This window comes from Mus musculus, chromosome 6 (assembly GCF_000001635.26).
Source record: "Mus musculus strain C57BL/6J chromosome 6, GRCm38.p6 C57BL/6J".
Classification (NCBI taxonomy): domain Eukaryota; kingdom Metazoa; phylum Chordata; class Mammalia; order Rodentia; family Muridae; genus Mus; species Mus musculus.
In genome coordinates, this window is record NC_000072.6 from 95,829,840 (window position 1) to 95,855,206 (window position 25,367).

The following is a 25,367-nucleotide window of genomic DNA, read 5'->3' on the forward strand; positions in this document are numbered from 1 at the left end:
CAGAGAAAACATCATCAATATCCTATGAACAAACACAACAACAGAAAGATCCCTAAAGAACCCACTACTATGAACTTGTCTTTAATACTAGTTTCCAATTTACTGGATCAAGGTATAAGACTTGTTGAAGAAATAGAGGATTTTGGGAGGTTAGATGCACTTAGATCACCTTACAATGCAAAAATGTACAGAAGTTCTCACTAATCCCACATACACATAAAGAAATATATCCCCACAGTGATAAGGCTGTATCAAAAGACCATGGGTATTAAACGAAAACTCCTAATTGTCAATATTTAATAGCCTCTCTCCCAAAGTATGACACTGGACTTGGTCTACAGTAGAATATAAATGCCCACAAAGCTACACTGGCAAATACTTTATTAAATAAATAAACTGGTGAAAATAGAGAAAAATCCTGTGTAGAAAAATTTCAAGTATTTTGTGTGGTCATTCTGTCCTCAAGGTGATGAGCATAATGTGTGTGTGTGTGTGTGTGTGTGTGTGTATACATATGTACTTTTGAGGCTTTCTATATATGTAGGCCAGAAGAGGTGTCCAAAATGCCTTTTATGTATACCCCCACCCATCCCTTTGTTGCTGGGGTCTCTGAGGCAGCCATTTCTTCTCCTGGGACAGGCTGGGATCCTGCAATCCCCAGTTATCCTCCCACCTCTGACCCTGTGAGCTGGGGTTAGAGAGCTTCAGATGCTTGGCTTGCTGTGTGCATGCTGGAATCTGCACCCCAGTCCTCAGGATTGTGGGCAAGTGCTCAACTCCTGAGCCATATTTCAAAATTTATGACTACTATAATTGTCTGCTCCTTAGGTGTGAGATAGGCACAAGGACTTCTTTCCTTCTTTAAAGAGGACATTGAAGGGGCTAGAGTGATGAAAGGGAAGAAGTGATACAATTATATTTAAATTAAAAATGTATAAAAACTCCAGAAGTCCATTCTAATAATAAAAATCATCTCAAACAAAACACAAAAAGAAGCATACCGTGAAGTATCTGGGACCTGGGCAGTATGACTCAAGACAAGTATGGCCACTAAAATTTTGGCTAAGCAGGGCCTAGCAAACACAGAAGTGGATGCTCACAGTCAGCTATTGGATGGATCACAGGGCCCCCAATGGAGGAGCTAGAGAAAGTACCCAAGGAGCTAAAGGGATCTGCAATCCTATAGGTGGAACAGCAATATGAACTAACCAGTACCCCCCGGAGCTCGTGTCTTTAGCTGCATATGTATCAGAAGATGGCCTAGTTGGCCATCATTGGGAAGAGAGGCCCCTTGGTCTTTCAAACTTCATATGCCTCAGTACAGGGGAACGCCAGGGCCAAGAAGTGGGAGTGGGTGGGTAGGGGAGTGTATGGGGGACTTTTGGGATAGCATTGGAAATGTAAATGAAGAAAATACCTAATTAAAAAATATTAGAATGGCAGAGGGAAAAAAATTTGGCTAAGCAGCGTTCCAGTTAAGAGGAACCCAAAGAGATATGGCAGCCACTTATAATGTAGTGTTTGGGATTTGATCTTAGTAAAAACTAAGTAATTAGGAAAAAAGTATAGGATTTAGTTAACAATAAACCACTTCTTGTTCATAATAGATGCTGTGGTGGTTTGAATAGCTTTGGCTCCCATGGACTCATGTGTTGTAATGCTTAGCCCACTGGGAGTAGGACTATTAGGATGTGTGGCCTTCTTGGAAGAAGTGTGTCACTGTGTGGGTAGGCTTTGAAGCTCCTAAGCTTAAGTTCTGCCCAGTGTGAAGAGAATGTCTTCTCCTGGATGTCTTTAAATCAAGTTGTGGAACTCTCAGCTTCTCCACCACCTTGTCTGCCTGCACTCTGCCATGCTTTCCACCATGATGATTATAGTCTGAACCTCTAAAAATTTAAGCCAGTCCCCATTAAATGTTTGTCTTAGTAAGAATTTCCTTGCTCACAGTGTATATCTTCACAGCAATGAAACCCTAACTAAAACAGAAGTATTGTTCTAATATAAGGTATATTGGTGTATGGAGACTTTGGTACTGACTTTTCTAAAAATCTGAATCTTACAAAATAAGTTCATTTAAAAATATAGGTTGAAAGCAAAACTTTTAAATTGTTTTTTGGGGGGCTTGGAAAATCAGGATAAGATTCATTTGCTCACAGTTATTCCTTCTGTTCATTAGTTGATGCATATATTTATTAGTTCTGGGTTTTTTGTTTGAGGCAAGGGCTTGCTATATAACATTGACTGGGTTTGAACTTCCTATGTGTACCAAGCCAGCTTTGAACTTTTGGCAGTCTTCCTGCCTTTTCTTCCTTAGTGGTAACATTTCAGACCTACACCATCATGCCTGCTTACTTTGGCCCTCTGATCTTATACCCAGGTCTTGTGCACGGTGGATGAGCATTCTACCCACTGAACTATACCCTAGTTATTTATTGGTGTCTTCAATTATTCCACAAATGTTTTTAAATATATACTTTGAGGCACCATAGCACCAGGTTACAGGTCTGTACAGCTTAGAAATGTGTATCTCCTCCATTCAGTGGTTGACATTTCCTTGAGAAGTTGTACATCACAGGTGGTTGTAGTTTAATTCCCCGAGACAGAGCAGTAAACGTATGTCATTTGGTAGAATTCAGAGAGGAATGCTGAAGCTGAGGTAGCTATTACAAAATTACTGTGGACAAAGCATTTCCTATACTTAGATTCTTATTATGGGCTATAGTGTATAAATAAATCTTCTAAAACTGAAGAGGGAAGACAATGTGTGAAAGTTTTTTCTCTCCTTCTATCATGTGGTTCCCAAGGATCAAAAGCTGGTCATCAGAGTTAGTGGTAAGTGCTTTTGATTACTGAGCCATCTCATTTGCCTGCTTTATATCTTTTTGACCATGTGCTCTTCCATTGCTTTGTGGTGCCAAAATAGGTAGCTTTTTTTGTGGTGGGTCACACCTTCCCATTTCCTCCTTTTATTAAGCCATTAGCTCACTTTCAGAAGCCAGCTTCTTTTGACAGAAGTTGATCTTATTTATAAGTCCTATGCCACAGAATAAATGATTTAATTCTTCTCAAGGTCACTTTGACTTCTACCAAGATTACATTCTGCTTATTCAACTGTAAGATGTGTTAACTGCAAGATATATTCAGCACTGCACAAAGCAGTTCCTGAAGCACAAAGATATCCATTCCTTTGGAACAGCAGCTACACTGTTGGTGAAAGCTGGCTAGAACTCCACCTTCAACTGGATGATCTAGTGGCATTCTCCATGCCTGCAGAAATAACCCACAGCATAAATCTGTGTTTTCTGAAAATACCACATTATGTTCTTGGGGACATTGGCATGGAAATGATCTCTAGTGTAAAATCTGTCTTAGATATATGGAACTCTCCAGAAGGAATATTGGATTATTGTGCTCTGTAGCTTTGCAAACCATCTTTCTTGGATGGCAGCAGAAAGCTTCAATCTACTTGCATGAATTATAAATGACACCAAGTCCTCTTGTTAAAGTAGCTACAGGATGCTTTTCTAAGAAAGCCCTTCAGCCTGTATGCATTATTATGCAACTGTCACACCAAAGATTTGCCTTTAGAAGTACTTTGGTACTCTAGACAGTTTTTAGTAAATTGAACATAGAACTCAAAGACTCGTTTTTCCTTCCTTTCTTTCTTTTTTAAAACTTTTTAAATTCTCAGGATGGTGCTGACATAAATTTGACCTGAGAAATGAAGTCATGGCTTTTAAGAATTATCCCCAAAGAAGAATTGATTATAAAGAAAGACTGCCTGTGATGGGGAGTGAGTGGAAACAACATTGATTCTGGAACAATCTCTTAGAAGTCAGACTCTAAGGTGCCTTAACATTGTTACTGTCCATATATAAATGGGGCAAAATCTGAATCAGAGGCACTAAACAATCATTGTCCCTTGTAAAGACACAGTTAGCTTAGTTCACATTCTTTAGCATATCCTTAAAATCTTTCTACATACTGCAGACATTTCCAGGCTTTTGCCATTGCAACCATTTTTCTTTGGTGAATGACTAAATAAATTATTAAATAAACATGTAGGTTAGGTTTTAGAAACATGTAATTTCAGAACCCATGAAATAAAACCAGAATCTTTGAGGACTCAGGAATGAATATTCAACAGAAGAAAATGTGTTTTTTTTTTTTTTTTTTTTTTAATACAGAGTCTCTCTAACCCTGGCTGTCCTGGAGGTCTCCCTGCAGATCAGACTTGCCTCACACTCACAGAGATCTGCCTGCCTCTGCATCCTGAGTGATGGGAACAAAGAGGAGAGCTGCGATGACCCACTTAAAATTTGTTTTTTTCTTTTTTTGAGACAATGCAACTCCTGCTGACCTGGAACTTCTTATGTAGACCAGGGTAGCCTCAAGTTCACAGAGATCTGCCTGCCTCTGTTGCCTGAGTTCTGGGACTAATGGTGTGTACCACCACGCCTGGCCCAATTTTTGTATTGGTAATTGGTAAAATAAAACATATATTGCTAATCTAAACTAATTTTTGCTCCAACAAAGGCATATTTTATTTCCACATGTATGTATATATAATAAGTAGGTAGAGTCTAGGATATACAAGGAAGGGACCAAATACATATGCATTGTACTGGATAATGTAGATTTACAATGTTGTAAAACAACAAATATTGAAAATCATTGTATTATGGAAACCATGCCATCTTATTCTGTTAGAGAGCACATTCTGGGACCTTGGAAAGCACATAGAGTTGCAAAATATGTCAATAAGTCTACAAAGAGAGTGTATTCTCTGGGGTTAGCTATTTGTGCGACTGAGGGGAGCTAGTTGCTTCTTGAACTTCAGAAATCTCACTTGTGAGAAAGATTTTTTTTTTCCATTTTTTATTAGGTATTTAGCTCATTTACATTTCCAATGCTATACCAAAAGTCCCCCTTACCCACCCACCCCCACTCCCCTACCCACCCACTCCCCCCCTTTGGCCCTGGCGTTCCCCTGTACCGGGGCACACAAAGTCTGCGTGTCCAATGGGCCTCTCTTTCCAGTGATGGCCGACTAGGCCATCTTTTGATACATATGCAGCTAGAGTCAAGAGCTCAGGGGTACTGGTTAGTTCATAATGTTGTTCCACCTATAGGGTTGAAGATCCCTTTAGCTCCTTGGGTACTTTCTCTAGCTCCTCCATTGGGAGCCCTGTGATCCATCCATTAGCTGACTGTGAGCATCCACTTCTGTGTTTGCTAGGCCCCGGCATAGTCTCACAAGAGACAGCTACGTCTGGGTCCTTTCAGTAAAATCTTGCTAGTGTATGCAATGGTGTCAGCATTTGGAAGCTGATTATGGGGTGGATCCCTGGATATGGCAGTCTCTACATGGTCCATCCTTTCATCTCAGCTCCATACTTTGTTTCTGTAACTCCTTCCATGGGTGTTTTGTTCCCACTTCTAAGGAGGGGCCTAGTGTCCACATTTCAGTCTTCATTTTTCTTGAGTTTCATGTGTTTAGGAAATTGTATCTTATATCGTGGGTATCCTAGGTTTTGGGCTAGTATCCACTTATCAGTGAGTACATATTGTGTGAGTTCCTTTGTGATTGTGTTACCTCACTCAGGATGATGCTCTCCAGGTCCATCCATTTGGCTAGGAATTTCATAAATTCATTCTTTTTAATAGCTGAGTAGTACTCCATTGTGTAGATGTACCACATTTTCTGTATCCATTCCTCTGTTGAGGGGCATCTGGGTTCTTTCCAGTTTCTGGCTATTATAAATAAGGCTGCTATGAACATAGTGGAGCATGTGTCCTTCTTACCAGTTGGGGCTTCTTCTGGATATATGCCCAGGAGAGGTATTGCTGGATCCTCCGGTAGTACTATGTCCAATTTTCTGAGGAACCGCCAGACTGATTTCCAGAGTGGTTGTACAAGCCTGCAATCCCACCAACAGTGGAGGAGTGTTCCTCTTTCTCCACATCCTCGCCAGCATCTGCTGTCACCTGAATTTTTGATCTTAGCCATTCTCACTGGTGTGAGGTGGAATCTCAGGGTTGTTTTGATTTGCATTTCCCTGATGATTAAGGATGTTGAACATTTTTTCAGGTGCTTCTCTGCCATTCGGTATTCCTCAGGTGAGAATTCTTTGTTCAGTTCTGAGCCCCATTTTTTAAGGGGGTTATTTGATTTTCTGAGGTCCACCTTCTTGAGTTCTTTATATATGTTGGATATTAGTCCCCTATCTGATTTAGGATAGGTAAAGATCCTTTCCCAGTCTGTTGGTGGTCTTTTTGTCTTATAGACAGTGTCTTTTGCCTTGCAGAAACTTTGGAGTTTCATTAGGTCCCATTTGTCAATTCTCGATCTTACAGCACAAGCCATTGCTGTTCTGTTCAGGAATTTTTCCCCTGTGCCCATATCTTCAAGGCTTTTCCCCACTTTCTCCTCTATAAGTTTCAGTGTCTCTGGTTTTATGTGAAGTTCCTTGATCCACTTAGATTTGACCTTAGTACAAGGAGATAAGTATGGATCGATTCGCATTCTTCTACATGATAACAACCAGTTGTGCCAGCACCAATTGTTGAAAATGCTGTCTTTCTTCCACTGGATGGTTTTGGCTCCCTTGTCGAAGATCAAGTGACCATAGGTGTGTGGGTTCATTTCTGGGTCTTCAATTCTATTCCATTGGTCCACTTGTCTGTCTCTATACCAGTACCATGCAGTTTTTATCACAATTGCTCTGTAGTAAAGCTTTAGGTCAGGCATGGTGATTCCACCAGAGGTTCTTTTATCCTTGAGAAGAGTTTTTGCTATCCTCGGTTTTTTGTTATTCCAGATGAATTTGCAAATTGCTCCTTCTAATTCGTTGAAGAATTGAGTTGGAATTTTAATGGGGATTGCATTGAATCTGTAGATTGCTTTTGGCAAGATAGCCATTTTTACAATGTTGGTCCTGCCAATCCATGAGCATGGGAGATCTTTCCATCTTCTGAGATCTTCTTTAATTTCTTTCTTCAGGGACTTGAAGTTTTTATCATACAGATCTTTCACTTCCTTCGTTAGAGTCACACCGAGATATTTTATATTATTTGTGGCTATTGAGAAGGGTGTTGTTTCCCTAATTTCTTTCTCAGCCTGTTTATTCTTTGTGTAGAGAAAGGCCATTGACTTGTTTGAGTTAATTTTATATCCAGCTACTTCACCGAAGCTGTTTATCAGGTTTAGGAGTTCTCTGTTGGAATTTTTAGGGTCACTTATATATACTATCATATCATCTGCAAAAAGTGATATTTTGACTTCCTCTTTTCCAATTTGTATCCCCTTGATCTCCTTTTGTTATCGAATTGCTCTGGCTAATACTTCAAGTACTATGTTGAAAAGGTAGGGAGAAAGTGGGCAGCCTTGTCTAGTCCCTGATTTTAGTGGGATTGCTTCCAGCTTCTCTCCATTTACTTTGATGTTGGCTACTGGTTTGCTGTAGATTGCTTTTATCATGTTTAGGTATTGGCCTTGAATTCCTGATCTTTCCAGAACTTTTATCATGAATGGGTGTTGGATCTTGTCAAATGCTTTTTCTGCATCTAACGAGATGATCATGTGGTTTTTGTCTTTGAGTTTGTTTATATAATGGATTACATTGATGGATTTTCGTATATTAAACCATCCCTGCATCCCTGGAATAAAACCTACTTGGTCAGGATGGATGATTGCTTTAATGTGTTCTTGGATTCGGTTAGCGAGAATTTTATTAAGAATTTTTGCATCGATGTTCATAAGAGAAATTGGTCTGAAGTTCTCTATCTTTGTTGGATCTTTCTGTGGTTTAGGTATCAGAGTAATAGTGGCTTCATAAAATGAGTTGGGTAGAATACCTTCTACTTCTATCTTGTGAAAAAGTTTGTGCAGAACTGGAGTTAGATCTTCTTTGAAGGTCTGATAGAACTCTGCACTAAACCCGTCTGGTCCTGGGCTTTTTTTGGCTGGGAGACTATTAATAACTGCTTCTATTTCTTTAGGGGATATGGGACTGTTTAGAAGGTCAACTTGATCCTGATTCAACTTTGGTACCTGGTATCTGTCCAGAAATTTGTCCATTTCGTCCAGGTTTTCCAGTTTTGTTGAGTATAGCCTTTTGTAGAAGGATCTGATGGTGTTTTGGATTTCTTCAGGATCTGTTGTTATGTCTCCCTTTTCAGTTCTGATTTTGTTAATTAGGATTTTGTCCCTGTGCCCTTTAGTGAGTCTAGCTAAGGGTTTATCTATCTTGTTGATTTTCTCAAAGAACCAACTCCTCGTTTGGTTAATTCTTTGAATAGTTCTTCTTGTTTCCACTTGGTTGATTTCACCCCTGAGTTTGATTATTTCCTGCCGTCTACTCCTCTTGGGTGAATTTGCTTCCTTTTTTTCTAGAGCTTTTAGATGTGTTGTCAAGCTGCTAGTATGTGCTCTCTCCCGTTTTTTCTTGAAGGCACTCATAGCTATGAGTTTCCCTCTTAGAAATGCTTTCATTGTGTCCCAAAGGTTTGGGTACGTTGTGGCTTCATTTTCATTAAACTCTAAAAAGTCTTTAATTTCTTTCTTTATTCCTTCCTTGACCAAGGTATCATTGAGAAGAGTGTTGTTCAGTTTCCATGTGAATGTTGGCTTTCTGTTATTTATTTTGTTATTGAAGATCAGCCTTAGTGCATGGTGATCTGATAGGATACATGGGACAATTTCAATATTTTTGAATCTGTTGAGGCCTGATTTGTGACCTATTATGTGGTCAATTTTGGAGAAGGTACCATGAGGTGCTGAGAAGAAGGTATATCCTTTTGTTTTAGGATAAAATGTTCTGTAGATATCTGTCAGATCCATTTGTTTCATCACTTCTGTTAGTTTCAGTGTGTCCCTGTTTAGTTTCTGTTTCCATGATCTGTCCATTGGTGAAAGTGGTGTGTTGAAGTCTCCCACTATTATTGTGTGAGGTGCAATGTGTGCTTTGAGCTTTACTAAAGTTTCTTTAGTGAATGTGGCTGCTCTTGTATTTGGAGCATAGATATTCAGAATTGAGAGTTCCTCTTGGAGGATTTTACCTTTGATGAGAATGAAGTGTCCCTCCTTGTCTTTTTTGATGACTTTGGGTTGGAAGTCAATCTTATCAGATATTAGGATGGCTACTCCTGCTTGTTTCTTCATACCATTTGCTTGGAAAATTGTTTTCCAGCCTTTCATTCTGAGGTAGTGTCTATCTTTTTCTCTGAGATGAGTTTCCTGTAAGCAGCAAAATGTTGGGTCTTGTTTGTGTAGCCAGTTTGTTAGTCTATGTCTTTTTATTGGCGAGTTGAGACCATTGATGTTAAGAGATATTAAGGAAAAGTAATTGTTGCTTCCTGTTATTTTAGTTGTTAAAGGTGGCATTCTGTTCTTGTGGCTGTCTTCTTTTAGGTTTGTTGAGGGATTACCTTCTTGTTTTTTCTAGGGCGTTGTTCCCATTCTTGTATTGGTTTTTTTCTGTTATTATCCTTTGAAGGGCTGGATTCGTGGAGAGATAATGCGTGAATTTGCTTTTGTCGTGGAATACTTTGGTTTCTCCCTCTATGATAATTGAGAGTTTGGCTGGGTATAGTAGGCTGGGCTGCAGTTTGTGTTCTCTTAGTGTCTGTATAACATCTGTCCAGGCTCTTCTGGCTTTCATAGTCTCTGGTGAAAAATCTGGTGTAATTCTGATAGGCTTGCCTTTATATGTTACTTGACCTTTTTCCCTTACTGCTTTTAGTATTCTATCTTTATTTAGTGCATTTGATGTTCTGATTATTACGTGTCGGGAGGAATTTCTTTTCTGGTCCAGTCTATTTGGAGTTCTGTAGGCTTCTTGTATGTTCATATGCATCTCATTCTTTAGATTTGGGAAGTTTTCTTCAATAATTTTGTTGAAGATGTTTGCTGGACCTTTGAGTTGAAAATCTTCATTCTCATCCACTCCTATTATCCGTACGTTTGGTCTTCTTATTGTGTCCTGGATTTCCTGGATATTTTGAGTTAGGATCTTTTTGCATTTTCCATTTTCTTTGATTGTTGTGCCGATGTTCTCTATGGAATCTTCTGCACCTGAGATTCTCTCTTCCATCTCTTGTATTCTGTTGCTGATGCTCAAATCTATGGTTCCAGATTTCTTTCCTAGGGTTTCTATCTCTAGTGTTGCCTCGCTTTGAGTTTTCTTTATTGTGTCTACTTCCCTTTTTAGGTCTAGTATGGTTTTGTTCATTTCCATCACCTGTTTGTATGTTTTTTCCTCTTTTTCTGTAAGGACTTCTACCTGTTTGATTGTGTTTTCCTGTTTTTCTTTAAGGACTTGTAACTCTTTAGCAGTGTTCTCCTGTATTTCTTTAAGTGATTTATTAAAGTCCTTCTTGATGTCCTCTACCATCATCATGAGATATGCTTTTAAATCTAGGTCTAGGTTCTCAGGTGTGTTGGGGTTCCCTGGACTGGGCGAAGTGGGTGTGCTGGGTTCTGGTGATGGTGAGTGGTCTTGGTTCCTGTTAGTAAGATTCCTCCGTTTACCTTTCGCCATCTGGTAATCTCTGGAGTTAGTAGTTATAGTTGACTCTGTTTAGAGATTGTTCTTCTGGTGATTCTGTTACCGTCTATCAGCAGACCTGGGAGACAGATTCTCTCCTCTGAGTTTCAGTGCTCAGAGCACTCTCTGCTGGCAAGCTCTCTTACAGGGAAGGTGCGCAGATATCTTGTATTTGGACCTCCTCCTGGCCGAAGAAGAAGGCCCAAAACAGGACCTTTCTCAGACACTGTGTTGCTTTGGCAGTTCCCAGGTGGTACAGACTCTCACCTAAGCAGACTAAATTCCTAAGTTCCTTGGAGTCCCGGGACCAAGATGGCGACCGCTGCTGCTGTGGCTTAGGCCGCCTCCCCAGCCGGGTGGGCACCTGTCCTCCGGTCCGGAAGGTGGCCGGCTGTCCCCGGCCCACACAGGGTGCTGCCTCAGCGCCTCTGTGCTTCTGCCTGTTCCAGAAGCTGTCAGGTTCTCTGGCGCACCCTCTCACCTGTTCAGACTAATTTCCTAAGTTCGGCGGGTCTCGGACCAAGATGGCGACCGCTGCTGCTGTGGCTTAGGCCGCCTCCCCAGCTGGGCGGGCACCTGTCCTCCGGTCCGGACGGTGGCCGGCTGTCCCCGGCCCACAAAGGGTGCTGCCTCAGCGCCTCTGTGCTTCTGCCTGTTCCAGAAGCTGTCAGGTTCTCTGGCGCACCCTCTCACCTGTTCAGACTAATTTCCTAAGTTCGGCGGGTCCCGGACCAAGATGGCGACCGCTGCTGCTGTGGCTTAGGCCGCCTCCCCAGCTGGGTGGGCACCTGTCCTCTGGTCCGGAAGGTGGCCGGCTGTCCCCGGCCCACACAGGGTGCTGCCTCAGCGCCTCTGTGCTTCCGCCTGTTCCAGAAGCTGTCAGGTTCTCTGGAGCACCCTCTCACCTGTTCAGACTAATTTCCTAAGTTCCGAGAAAGATTTTTATAGACATGCTGTGGATGACTGAACTTTAGAATGACAAAGTTAGAGGGACCTAGCCTTCCAGGATCACTAAGCCTTCCTTAAAATTAAGGACTTTGTGAATAATATAGGAAATTCATCAAAACAATTTTTAAAGAATAATAAAAGGCACTTGAGCCTCATAGTGGTGATTCATGCCTTTAATCCCAGCATTCCAGAGGCACAGGTAGGAGGATCTCTGAGATCAAGGACAGTCTGGTTTACCGAGCAAGTTTACGGACAGTTAGAGTCACACAGAGAAACAATGTTTTAGGGAAAAAAAGGATGGGGCTTGAACAACATGCACTGTGGGGAGCCCATCTGGAGTTAACTTTGGCTGACTTCTTGTTAGTGATCAATCATGAATGAGTCACGGACATGTGTGTTGGTTTATGTGTTATAGCCTGCCAAGTTCCTCTGCTTATACATTCATACTTGAGAGACTGTCCAAGCCTGAAAGAAATGGCCTTAGTCAAACATAGATACTGTGTACCATCAACTCTCCAAGTAAGCATTTGTGGTGAATGTTTAACTTCCTAAACTTAACCATGCTTTCTGTTGCTTACCTTAAAAGACACTGAGAAAACACACTTGCTGCTGGCATGGTATTAACCAGCAGCCCTCCCATATCTGTCTCTTGCATCTTCTTTCTGCCTTTCCTATAGTCATCCTCACTCCCCGAGTCATAGTTTTCCTGTTGACTGAGTGTCAGGCTCTGGAAGAATAATGCCTAATGTGCAGCTCAACTATGGAAGACAAAGTGAAAGACACTGCAGAAAAAGTGAGTGATCAGAAAAAGAAGAGGGAAGTCAGAAAAAGAGAGTTCGGTGTGGTAAGTACTTCTCTGGAGTAAAAGACACAGGAAAATGTAGGGAAGGGAGCTTAGAAAAAAGCAAAAGACATAGGATAAAAAGGGGGAAATGGGAACTGCTGATTTTTTTTTTTAATGTTGAAAGTAGGGCAACAGCAGTTACATAGTTTTTTAGATTTTATAGAGAAGGCTTGTCCTTGACTTTCTGAGGAAGGTACAATACATTTAGCAACCTGGAAGAAAGTTGGAGAAAGACTTTAAAACTATTATGATGTGCATGGAGTAGGTAGAGTGCCTGTAGATACTTTGCCTTTAGACCCAGATTAGAGCTAGGAGAGAGAAGTGGGTTTTGGAGAATCAGTCCCCCACTCTGTCCAGGGATGCTTTGAGTTATGATCCGATCCAGCAAGTGAAGGTCTAAGAAAATATGATTATGTAAGATGTTTGAGATGGCTAAACACAAGTGACTAAGGTTAGAGGATGGAGGATGATGATTTAGAAATTTAAAAAAAATACTTCAGATGAAAGATTTTTAAGGGGGTAAATGCAAGTAAAGATATTTAAAGTTGATAAATGCAAGTTATAAATGTTGGAGGGTATAAGAAGATGTTTTAAGATATGGAAATGCAAGTCATAGAGATATAAGAAATGACTTAAGGTGTAAAAGTGGGAAATGTCTCATATTCTTCTCTACAGGCTATTGTTATTTCAAAGTTCAGAATTTTAACATTGAGTTCTGATAAGCTAATAGAACAATATCAGTTTACAATTCAGTCACAAGCTCAGGATTTTAATTTTCCTTTGGTTGTCTTCTGAATATGAACTTAAAGATGCTTCTCATTATGCTTTTTTTTCCCGTTTTTTATTAGGTATTTAGCTCATTTACATTTCCAATGCTATACCAAAAGTCCCCCATACCCGCCCCCCTACTCCCCTGCCCACCCACTCCCCCTTTTTGGCCCTGGCGTTCCCCTGTACTGGGGCATATAAAGTTTGCAAGTCCAATGGGCCTCTCTTTGCAGTGATGGCCAACTAGGCCATCTTTTGATACATATGCAGCTAGAGTCAAGAGAATCTCTGTTCAATCTGCATATGTATAGCTGTAAACCTATAGCTTTAACTAGGTCTCAAAGGCATGAATCTACTCCTCTTGTCTAGCAGACACATGCTAACTTCTTTCTCTAAAATATGGATTTCAATACAATGATAATCACGAATGCACATTCTTTTGTAAACTAAAGTTCACATAAGTTTCAGGAAATCAAGAGTCCTAAGACTTAGACCTGCCTGTCACAGATCAAATGGATTCTAGATAAGTACATCTGCCTGTTCTGATCTAATCCAGCAGGTGGCCCCAAATATAAATTATATAAACTAACAGATGATATAGGTTAGAATTTACATAAATGTATACATATATATTATTCATGTGTCATCAGAAGATGACCTGTCCCTAATAACTACATATATCTTCATATATGCATGTGCATATAAATTATCCACAATACATATGAATTATACAAATTAAATATGAATTAAACATTAAATATGATTTTATGTTTATATATACATATACAGAAAATATTGATAATATACATTAAATATTTTATATTTTAAATGGAAATTATATATACTAAATATAATACATATATGTTAGAATATGAATTAAATATGAGTTAAATTTATAAAATATAAGTTATAACGTATATTAAATACATAATTTCACATGTCCTCAAATACAGGAAATTATGGAATGAGCCCATGGAGCTTTAAATAGTCAGTTATAAAAAATGAAAAATGGGGAGTTGTATACTCCTTCACCACAAAATTTTATTTAAATTTTTTTGACCTTAGATGCCAAGGGACTCTCTGCTGCTGTGTATGTATGGCCCCCTACAATTAGGCATACTTATGCCAGGTAAAAATGGAAGGCTCTACTTACTGGCATATGGCATGGTCCCAATTAATGGGGTGCGATAGTTTGTATATGCTTGGCCCAGGGAGTGGTACTATTTGGAGTAGTGGTCTTGTTGGAGGAGGTGTGCCACTGTGGATGTGGACTTTCAGACCCATGTCCTAGATGCCTGGAAGCTAGTCTTCTCCTAGAACCTTCCATGAAGAGGTAGAACTCTCAGCTCCTTCTTCACCATGCCTACCTGGATGTTGACATGCTCCTGTCTTGGTGATAATGGGTTGAACCTCTGAACCTATAAAACCAGATAAATGCCATTCTTATAAGAGTTGCCTTGGTCATGGTTTCTGTTCATAGCAGTAAAACTCTAACCAAGACATAGGGAAGAGGACATATTTGTGTTTTTTTCCTCGGGATGCTAAAGGAGTATAATAGCTGCCAGAGTAATTGGTGAGACATGCTGATGCTGGAACACAGAATGACTGTGATCTTGTTGAGTATCCTGACCATGGAAATGGAGTAGCTGTACTGAGCATATGTTCCTGACCCACTTTTACTACATCCTTCTGTATAGTCAAGACCAGAAATACTAATGACCTCTAATAATACTCAGCTGTTAGGGTTTCCTTGGTCTGAGAGTAAAAAGTATTCCAAATTGGCGAAACACACTTCTATGGGTCAGGGCTTACCTATTTGTTTTACTAGAAATAGTGCCAATGCTGGATGTGTTCTTGTGGCCCCCCAGACTTGGAAGAAGACTATCTCTAAGACTGTAGTGCAAAGCATTAAGATGGGAAGGCCCATAGCTCAGACTGGACAAGTTGCCCTGCCTCAGGTTTTTAGACCTTGTAGGACAGAGAACATGGAGACTGTAGAACCTGCCTTCAAAAAAAAAATCAATCAAATGGCAAAATTGTTATAATGACTCTCCTCTTTCCTTTAATGTGACCAGTTATTCTGACTCAATCATGGACCATTCTGGAAATTAATCCAGTATTAGAGAAACGGAAACAACAGTGGGCATTTGGAAGGCGGCTTCTGGATATTTTCAGAGACATATTGGGAAATTGGCAGTTACCTTGTATGATGTTATGTTTGTCGAGAATAAAAATTGGAACAGGTTCTGGGGTTAAGGTAAATGTAGCATCCTGCGTTACCCCACCTAATCTTTTACTAATAAGGGATGTTACCTTTGGTAGTTGGTCTGATAATGAGTTTAGTGTTTCTTGTTTTAATTATCTTTGCCCACTTGTGTTTTCGTACTATATGATGGTCAATCTGTATGATAGTACATCAACCATATTTTATTATGATTCCTGTAAATTTATCTGCACCCTGATATTTTGAAAAAAGCTTACAAATATTGGAAGAATTAGATGATGCTCTGGCAAAGATAAAATGTGTTATTGGGCTGATCATTGCTGACATTGCTACTCTCTTAACACTTATAGCCAGTGCTACTTCTGCATTAGCTCTAGCATAAGAGTTACAAACAACTAGTTTTGTTAATCATCTTGCAGAAACTGTAACCCATGCCCTGACTACAAGAGAATTTGGATAGACTGCTGGAACAAAGAATGGCATTATATGATATAGTGCAGATCATGGAACATGAGATACTAGGAATGAAAGTCAGAAGCCATTTAGAATGTCCTGCTCAATTATCTATGTATTTGTATAGCTCCAAAAATATATAATGAAAGACATAATTGGGCCAGAGTAAAAAGACAACCTCAAAGTATATGGCATAATATTACTACTGCTTTAGATTTTTTAACTTTGAATAAGGAAATTGTAATTTAAGAAATGCAAAGCCTTTGTCTTTTGACACTGCTAGCATTGAAAATGATATTCTGAAAAAGTTACAGGCTGTATTTCCTTTCATGACCCTTGTTTACATCTCTCTTACTGGGGGCTTGGCTTAATGATCCTTTTTATGGCATGTCTATTACTTGTTCTTTTGTGAGGAATCGTCAGAGCTTTTACAGATGTCAAAGCAGAATTACATAAATTCAAGCTCCAACATCTTCCCTAGCAGAAGGTGATAGTCAATTATGGGTAAGATGGTCTTGAAAGCCTTCTCAACCTAAGACAGACCATGAATACAAGATTAATCACGTGCCAATGATGGGTAAGAGCTGTGTTTTCAGATGGCAACCTAAGACAGGCACAACTTTCTTCTCTGTGACTGATAGAAAAAAAAAGGACAGAGGTGGATAAACCTTAGATAGGGCATGAATGCTAGAATTCATGTACCAATGATGGGTAAGGTCAACACTTTTTGAGGGGATGCCTAAGATCAACATAGTCTTTCTGCGTCAATAGCTGAGATACCTTTGGCTTTAAATAAATATTTTAAATAATAGGAAAAACTATTACAAAGGTTAAATAGAGGTCTTTCCCCCCAAACTTCCTGTCTGCTCAATATTCTGTAAAACTTAATAGATAAAAAAGATAAACTTGATAAAAACTTAATAGATAAACTTATAGATAAAAAAGGCAGATATGTGGGGAGCACATCTGGATTTAACTTTGGTTGTGATTAATCATGAATGAGTCTGCTGACGTCTGTCTTTGTTTTTAGTTAAGACATGTGTTATATCCTGCCAACTTTCCCTGCTTACACATCTGTTCTTTAGAGACTGTTCAAGCCTGAAGGAAATGACCTTAGTTAAACATAGATACTATGTACCATAAACTCTCCAAGTAAGCCTTTGTGGTCAATGTTTAACTTTCTGGAATTGGTCTTGCTTTCTGTTACTTGCCTTTAAAAGACACAGGCTTACACTCACAAGAAAAACATCAGACAAATGCAGTTGGTGACAGTCTTATGAGTTAATTGACTGTATGCTTCTGAACTGGCAATTCAGTCAGACAAACTCATTTGGCTAGGAGGACCTTAAGAATACAGGTCAAGTTAATGTGGCAAGGTGTCCTAGAGCAGATAAAAAAGATACTAGGTAGCAATTGTGGAGATATGTAGGAGGTATGGGATTTAGTTTGGACTGAGATGTCAACTTGGTTTATTAATTAAAACTTATCATTCTAATATAGTGTTTTAAATAATAGGAATTTTTTTTTTTTTTTTTTTGGTTTTTTGAGACAGGGTTTCTCTGTATAGCCCTGGCTGTCCTGGAACTCACTTTGTAGACCATGCTGGCCTCGAACTCAGAAGTCCACCTGCCTCTGCCTCCCGAGTGTTGGGATTAAAGGCATGTGCCACAGGAAAAACTTTTACAGAGATTAAATAGAGGTTTTTTCCCCCAAACTTCCTGTCTGTTCAATTTTCTGTAAAACTTAATTTTGGACAAAATAATTTGGCATAATATAAGAAAAAGTAAGTTTGCTTCACTTAAGCTGATCTAGATTACATACATTATTTCTGAGGACGTGGAGAATTCACTCAAAACCATAAAGTTTTAATACATTAGTGATCATAAAATAACTGTTAAAAGAAAGTGAAAATACAAATCTCTTTAAAAATATAACCTATCAGCAGAAATGTACTGTCAGACCATCTGACACAGAAAATATGAATTTAAGGTCTGTACAGCTTTGAAGGCTAATTTATATTTTGTAGCCTTATTAAATAATTTTAGGGACCCTTCAAATATAAACATCCCTAGTCAGTACATCCCACAGTGTAATTTTATTTATAAATATTTCATGTGCAGACGTATAATTTTTAAGTATCAGAATTCAGACAAATAAGAATTTCCTGAATGGAAATGATTGACACGTCCAGAATTTTTCTAGAGAATCCTGCCTGCTAATTCTTCTCTTTTTTCTTTTTTTGAATTAGGTATTTTCCTCATTTACATTTCCCAATACTATCCCAAAAGTCTCCCATACCCACCCCCACCCCACTCCTCTAACCACCCACTCACCCTTTTTGGCCCTGGCATTCCCCTGCACTGGGGCATATAAAGTTTGCAAGTCCAATGGGCCTCTCTTTCCAGTGATGGCCAACTAGGCCATCTTTTGATACATATGCAGCTAGAGACAAGAGCTCTGGGGTACTGGTTAGTTCATATTATTGTCGCACCTATAGGGTTGCAGTTCCCTTTAGCTCCTTGGGTACTTTCTCTAGCTCCTCCATTGGAGGCTCTGTGATCCATCCAATAGCTGACTGTGAGCATCCACTTCTGTGTTTGCTAGGCCCCGGCATAGTCTCACAAGAGACAGCTATATCTGGGTCCTTTCAGCAAAATCTTGCTAGTGTATGCAATGGTGTCAGCGTTTGGAAGATGATTATAGGATGGATCCCTGGATATGGCAATCACAAGATGGTCCATCCTTTTGTCACAGCTCCAAATTTTGTCTCTGTAACTCCTTCCATGGGTGTTTTGTTCCCAAATCTAAGAAGGGGCAAAGTGTCCACACTTTGGTCTTCGTTCTTCTTGAGTTTCATGCGTTTAGCAAATTGTATCTTATATCTTGGGTATCCTAAGTTTCTGGGCTAATATCCACTTATCAGTGAGTACCTGTTGTGTGAGTTCCTTTGTGATTGGGTTACCTCACTCAGGATGATGCCCTCCAGGTCCATCCATTTGCCTAGGAATTTCATAAATTCATTCTTTTTAATAGCTGAGTAGTACTCCATTGTGTAAATGTACCAGATTTTGTGTATCCATTCCTCTGTTGAGGGGCATCTGGGTTCTTTCCAGCTTCTGGCTATTATAAACAAGGCTGCTATGAACATAGTGGAGCATGTGTCCTTCTTACCGGTTGGGGCATCTTCTGGATATATGCCCAGAAGAGGTATTGCTGGATCTTCCGGTAGTACTATGTCCAATTTTCTGAGGAACCGCCAGACTGATTTCCAGAGTGGTTGTACAAGCTTGCAATCCCACCAACAATGGAGGAGTGTTCCTCTTTCTCCACATCCTTGCCAGCATCTGCTGTCACCTGAATTTTTGATCTTAGCCATTCTGACTGGTGTGAGGTGGAATCTCAGGGTTGTTTTGATTTGCATTTCCCTGATGATTAAGGATGTTGAACATTTTTTTCATGTGCTTCTCTGCCATTCGGTATTCCTCAGGTGAGAATTCATTGTTCAGTTTTGAGCCCCATTTTTTAATGGGGCTATTTGATTTCCTGGAGTCCACCTTCTTGAGTTCTTTATATATATTGGATATTAATCCCCTATCTGATTTGGGATAGGTAAAGGTCCTTACCCAATCTGTTGGTGATCTTTTTGTCTTATTGATGGTTTCTTTTGCCTTGCAGAAGCTCTGCAATTTTATGAGGTCCCATTTATCGATTCTCGATCTTACAGCACAAGCCATTGCTGTTCTATTCAGAAAATTTCCCCCTGTACCCATATCTTCGAGGCTTTTCCCTACTTTCTCCTCTATAAGTTTCAGTGTCTCTGGTTTTGTGTGGAGTTCCTTGATCCACTTATATTTGACCTTAGTACAAGGAGCTAGAAATGGATCAATTCGCATTTTTCTACATGATAACTTCCAGTTGTGCCAGCACCATTTGTTGAAAATGCTGTCTTTTTTTCACTGGATGGTTTTAGCTCCCTTGTCAAAGATCAAGTGACCATAGGTGTGTGGATTCATCTCTGGGTCTTCAATTCTGTTCCATTGGTCTACTTGTCTGTCACTATACCAGTACCATGCAGTTTTGATCACAATTGCTCTGTAGTAAAGCTTTAGGTCCAGCATGGTGATTCCACCAGAGGTTCTTTTATCCTTGAGAAGAGTTTTGCTATCCTAGGTTTTTTGTTATTCCAGATGAATCTGCTGGTTGCCCTTTCTAATTCGTTGAAGAATTGAGTTGGAATTTTGATGGGGATTGCATTGAATCTGTAGATTGCTTTTGGCAAGATAGCCATTTTTACAATGTTGATCCTGCCAATCCATGAGCATGGGAGATCTTTCCATCTTCTGAGATCTTCTTTAATTTCTTTCTTCAGAGACTTGAAGTTCTTATCATACAGATCTTTCACTTCCTTAGTTAGAGTCATGCCAGGGTCTTTTATATTATTTGTGACTATTGAGAAGGGTGTTGTTTCCCTAATTTCTTTCTCAGCCTGTTTATTCTTTGTGTACAGAAAGGCCATTGACTTGTTTGAGTTAATTTTATATCCAGCTACTTCATTGAAGCTGTTTATCAGGCTTAGGAGTTCTCTGGTGGAATTTTTAGGGTCACTTATATATACTATCATATCATCTGCAAAAAGTGATATTTTGACTTCTTCCTTTCCAATTTGTATCCCCTTGATCTCCTTTTGTTGTCTAATTGCTCTGGCTAGGACTTCAAGTACAATGTTGAATAGGTAGGGCGAGAGTGGACAGCCTTGTCTAGTCCCTGATTTTAGTGGGATTGCTTCCAGCTTCTCACCATTTACTTTGATGTTGGCTACTGGTTTGCTGTAGATTGCTTTTATCATGTTTAGGTATGGGCCTTGAATTCCTGATCTTTCCAAGACTTTTATCATGAATGGTTGTTGGACTTTGTCAAATGCTTTCTCAGCATCTAACGAGATGATCATGTGGTTTTTGTCTTTGAGTTTGTTTATATACTGGATTACATTGATGGATTTCCGTATATTGAACCATCCCTGTATCCCTGGGATGAAACCTACTTGGTCAGGATGGATGATTGTTTTGATGTGTTCTTGGATTCGGTTAGCAAGAACTTTATTGAGGATTTTTGCATCAATATTCATAAGGGAAATTGGTCTGAAGTTCTCATTTTTGTTGGGTCTTTTTGTGGTTTAGGCATCAGAGTAATTGTGGCTTCATAGAATGAGTTGGGTAGAGTACCTTCTGTTTCTATTTTGTGGAATAGTTTGTGAAGAACTGGGATTAGATCTTCTTTGAAGGTCTGATAGAACTCTGCACTAAATCCATCTGGTCCTGGGCTTTTTTTGGCTGGGAGACTATTAATGACTGCTTCTATTTCTTTGGGGGATATAGGGCTGTTTAGATCATTAACCTGATCTTGATTCAACTTTGGTACCTGGTATCTGTCTAGAAACTTGTCCATTTCATCCAGGTTTTCCAGTTTTGTTGAGTATAGCCTTTTGTGGAAGGATCTGATGGCATTTTGGATTTCTTCAGGATCTGTTGTTATGCCTCCTTTTTCATATCTGATTTTGTTAATTAAAATGCTTTCCCTGTGCCCTCTAGTGAGTCTGGCTAAGGGTTTGTCTATCTTGTTGATTTTTTCAAAGAACCAGCTCCTCGTTTGGTTGATTCTTTAAATAGTTCTTCTTGTTTCCACTTGGTTGATTTCGCCCCTGAGTTTGATTATTTCCTGCCTTCTACTCCTCTTGGGTGAATTTGCTTCCTTTTGTTCTAGAGCTTTTAGGTGTGTTGTCAAGCTGTTAATGTGTGCTCTCTCTAGTTTCTTTTTGGAGGCACTCAGAGCTGAGTTTTCCTCTTAAAATACTTACATTGTGTCCCATAAGTTTGGGTATTGTACTGGCTATTTTTGTGTCAACTTGACACAGCTCTAGTTATCACAGAGAAAGGAGTTTCAGTTGAGGAAATGCCTCCATGAGATACAACTGTAAGGCATTTTCTCAATTAGTGATCAAGCGGGAAAGGTCCCTTGTGGGTGGGACCATCTCTGGGCTGGTAGTCTTGTTCTATAAGAAAGCAGGCTGAGCAAGCCAGGGGAAGCCAGCCAGTAGTGAACATCCCTCCATGGCCTCTGCATCAGCTCCTACTTTCTGACCTGCTTGAGTTCCAGCCCTGACTTCCTTGGTGATGAACAGCAGTATGGAAGTGTAAGCTGAATAAACACTTTCCTCTCCAACTTGCTTCTTGGTCGTGATGTTTGTGCAAGAATAGAAACCCTGACTAAGACAGGTATGTTGTGGCTTCATTTTCATTGAACCCTAAGAAGTCCTTAATTTCTTTATTCGTTCCTAGACCAAGGTATCATTGAGAAGAGTGTTGTTCAGTTTCCACGTGAATGTTGGCTTTCTATTATTTATTTTGTTATTGAAGATCAGCCTTAGTCCATGGTGATCTGATAGGATGCATGGGACAAATTCAATATTTTTGTATCTGTTGAGGCTTGTTTTGTAACCAATTATGTGGTCAGTTTTGGAGAAGGTACCATGAGGTGCTGAGAAGAAGGTATATCCTTTTGTTTTAGGATAAAATGTTCTGTAGATATCTGTTAAGTCCATTTGTTTCATCACTTCTGTTAGTTTCATTGTGTTCCTGTTTAGTTTCTGTTTCCATGATCTGTCCATTGGTGAAAGGGGTGTGTTGAAGTCTCCCACTATTATTGTGTGAGGTGCAATGTGTGCTTTGAGCTTTACTAAAGTTTCTTTAATGAATGTGGCTGCCCTTGTATTTGGAGCATAGATATTCAGAATTGAGAGTTCCTCTTGGAGGATTTTACCTTTGATGAGTATGAAGTGCCCCTCCTTGTCTTTTTTGATGACTTTGGGTTGGAAGTCGATTTTGTTAGATATTAGAATGGCTACTACAGCTTGTTTCTTCATACCATTTGCTTGGAGAATTGTTTTCCAGCCTTTCATTCTAAGGTAGTGTCTATCTTTTTCTTTGAGATGAGTTTCCTGTAAGTAGCAAAATGTTGGGTCTTGTTTGTGTAGCCAGTTTGTTAGTCTATGTCTTTTTATTGGGGAGTTGAGTCCATTGATATTAAGAGATATTAAGGAAAAGTAATTGTTGCTTACTGTTATTTTTGTTGTTAAAGTTGGCATTCTGTTCTTGTGGCTGTCTTCTTTTAGGTTTGTTGAGGGATTACCTTCTTGTTTTTTCTAGGGTATGGTTCAGGTCCGTGTATTATTTTTTCTTGTATTATTTTTTTCTTTTTCTGTTATTATCCTTTGAAGGGCTGGATTCTTGGAAAGATAATGCGTGAATTTAGTTTTGTTGTAGAATACTTTGGTTTCTCCATCTATGGTAATTGAGATTTTTGCTGGGTATAGTAGGCTGATGTGGGGAGCCGCCCTCACATTCGCCGTTACAAGATGGCACTGACATCCTGTGTTCTAAGTGGTAAACAAATAATCTGCGCATGTGCCAAGGGTAGTTCTCTACCCCATGTGCTCTGCCTTCCCTGTGACGCCAATGGGCTGCAGCCAATCAGGGATCGACACGTTCTAGGCGGAGGATAATTCTCCTTAAAAGGGACGGGGTCTCGCCATTCTCTCTCTTGCTCCTGAAGATGTAAGCAATAAAGCTTTTGCCTCAGAAGATTCCGGTTTGTTGCGTCTTTCCTGGCCGGTTGTGAACGCGTGTAAGAGGCTGGGGTGGAATTTGTGTTCTCTTTGTGTCTGTATAACATCTGTCCAGGCTCTTCTGGCTTTCATAGTCTCTGGTGAAAAATCTGGTGTAATTCTGATAGGCTTGCCTTTATATGTTACTTGACCTTTTTCCCTTACTGCTTTTAGTATTCTATCTTTATTTAGTGCATTTGTTGTTCTGATTATTATGTGTCGGGAGGAATTTCTTTTCTGGTCCAGTCTATTTGGAGTTCTGTAGGCTTCTTGTATGTTCATGGGCATCTCTTTCTTTAGATTTGGGAAGTTTTCTTCTATGATTTTTTTTTTGAATATATTTGCTTGTCTTTTGAGTTGAAAAATCTTCATTCTCATCCACTCCTATTATCCGTAGGTTTGGTCTTCTCATTGTGTCCTGGATTTCCTGGATGTTTTGAGTTAGGATCTTTTTGCATTTTGCATTTTCTTTGATTGTTGTGCCGATGTTCTCTATGGAATCTTTTGCACCTGAGATTCTCTCTTCCATCTCTTGTATTCTGTTCCTGATGCTCACATCTATGGTTCCAGATTTCTTTCCTAGGATTTCTATCTCCAGTGTTGCCTCACTTTGGGTTTTCTTTTTTGTGTCTACTTCCCTTTTTAGGTCTTGGATGGTTTTGCTCATTTCCATCACCTGTTTGGATGTGTTTTCCTGTTTTTCTTTAAGGACTTGTAACTCTTTAGTAGTGTTCTCCTGTATTTCTTTAAGTGAGTTATTAAAGTCCTTCTTGATGTCCTCTACCATCATCATGAGATATGCTTTTAAATCCAGGTGTAGCTTTTCGGGTGTGTTGGGGTGCCCTGGACTGGGCGAAATGGAAGTGCTGGGTTCTGATGATGGTGAGTGGTCCTGGTTTCTGTTAGTAAGATTCTTACATTTACCTTTCACCATCTGGTAATCCCTGGAGTTAGTTCTTATAGTTGTCTCTGTTTAGAGATTGTTCCTCTGGTGATTCTGTTACCGTCTATCAGCAGACCTGGGAGACAGATTCTCTCCTCTGAGTTTCAGTGGTCAGAGCAGTCTCTGCAGGCAAGCTCACCTCTTACAGGGAAGGTGCACAGTTATCTGGCGTTTGGACCTCCTCCTGGCTGAAGATGAAAGGCCAAAACAGAACCTTTCCCAGAAGCTGTGTTGCTTTGGCCTGTCCCAGAAGCTGTTAATTTCAGTATTCCACACTCTCACCTGTGAAGACTACTTTCTGCAGAGTCCCGGAACCAAAATGGCTTCCTCAGATCCTGAGGCTAGGGCATCCCGGGCCGGGCAGACACCAGACCTCTGGCTGGGAAGGTGGCCGGATATCTGAAGCCCGAAAATGATGGTGCCTCAGAAGCTCTGTGGCTCTCACCTGTCCCAGAAACTGTTAGCTTCTGTAGTCCGCACTCTCACCTGTGCAGGCTGCTTTCTGCTGAGTCCGGGAACCAAGGTGGCTCCCACCACTCCTGAGTCAAAATCCTAGCCTCCTGGGCCAGGTGGACCCCTGTCCTCTGGCCGGGAAGGTGGCCGGATGTCTGGAGCCCGAAAACGGCGCTGCCTCAGAAGCTCTATGGCTCTCGCCTGTCCCAGAAGCTGTTAGCTTCTGTGGTCCACACTCTCGTCTTTGTAGACAACTTTCTGCGGAGTCCTGGAGCCAAGATGGCTCCCGCAGATCCTGAGGTGCTAATTCTTTCTATTTGAATGAGTATGGGCATGAACGATTTGTGTGATATTTTAGAGATATAATTTATTCAAAGTTTAAGTACCTCTTCTGACCTTCTGTACCTGTAGGTTATCATAATCAGTGACAATTTCACATATATTGAATTCTACACTATCATAAGATATCTTGTATTAATTCTGTTATGAAAGGATTTGTTATCTGGTAAGAGAGTAACATTTCAATT

General features: G+C 40.0%; 1 long non-coding RNA gene across 1 annotated transcript in view; it reads left to right on the plus strand.

Moving 5' to 3' along the window:
* Positions 1-12,069: 12,069 nt before the first annotated feature.
* Positions 12,070-25,367, plus strand: part of Gm32009 — a 50,206-nt gene continuing 36,908 nt past the window's right edge. Inside the window, exon 1 of the long non-coding RNA XR_377891.3 lies at positions 12,070-12,339. This is a non-coding gene — a long non-coding RNA (predicted gene, 32009). The remainder of the gene's footprint in view (positions 12,340-25,367) is intronic.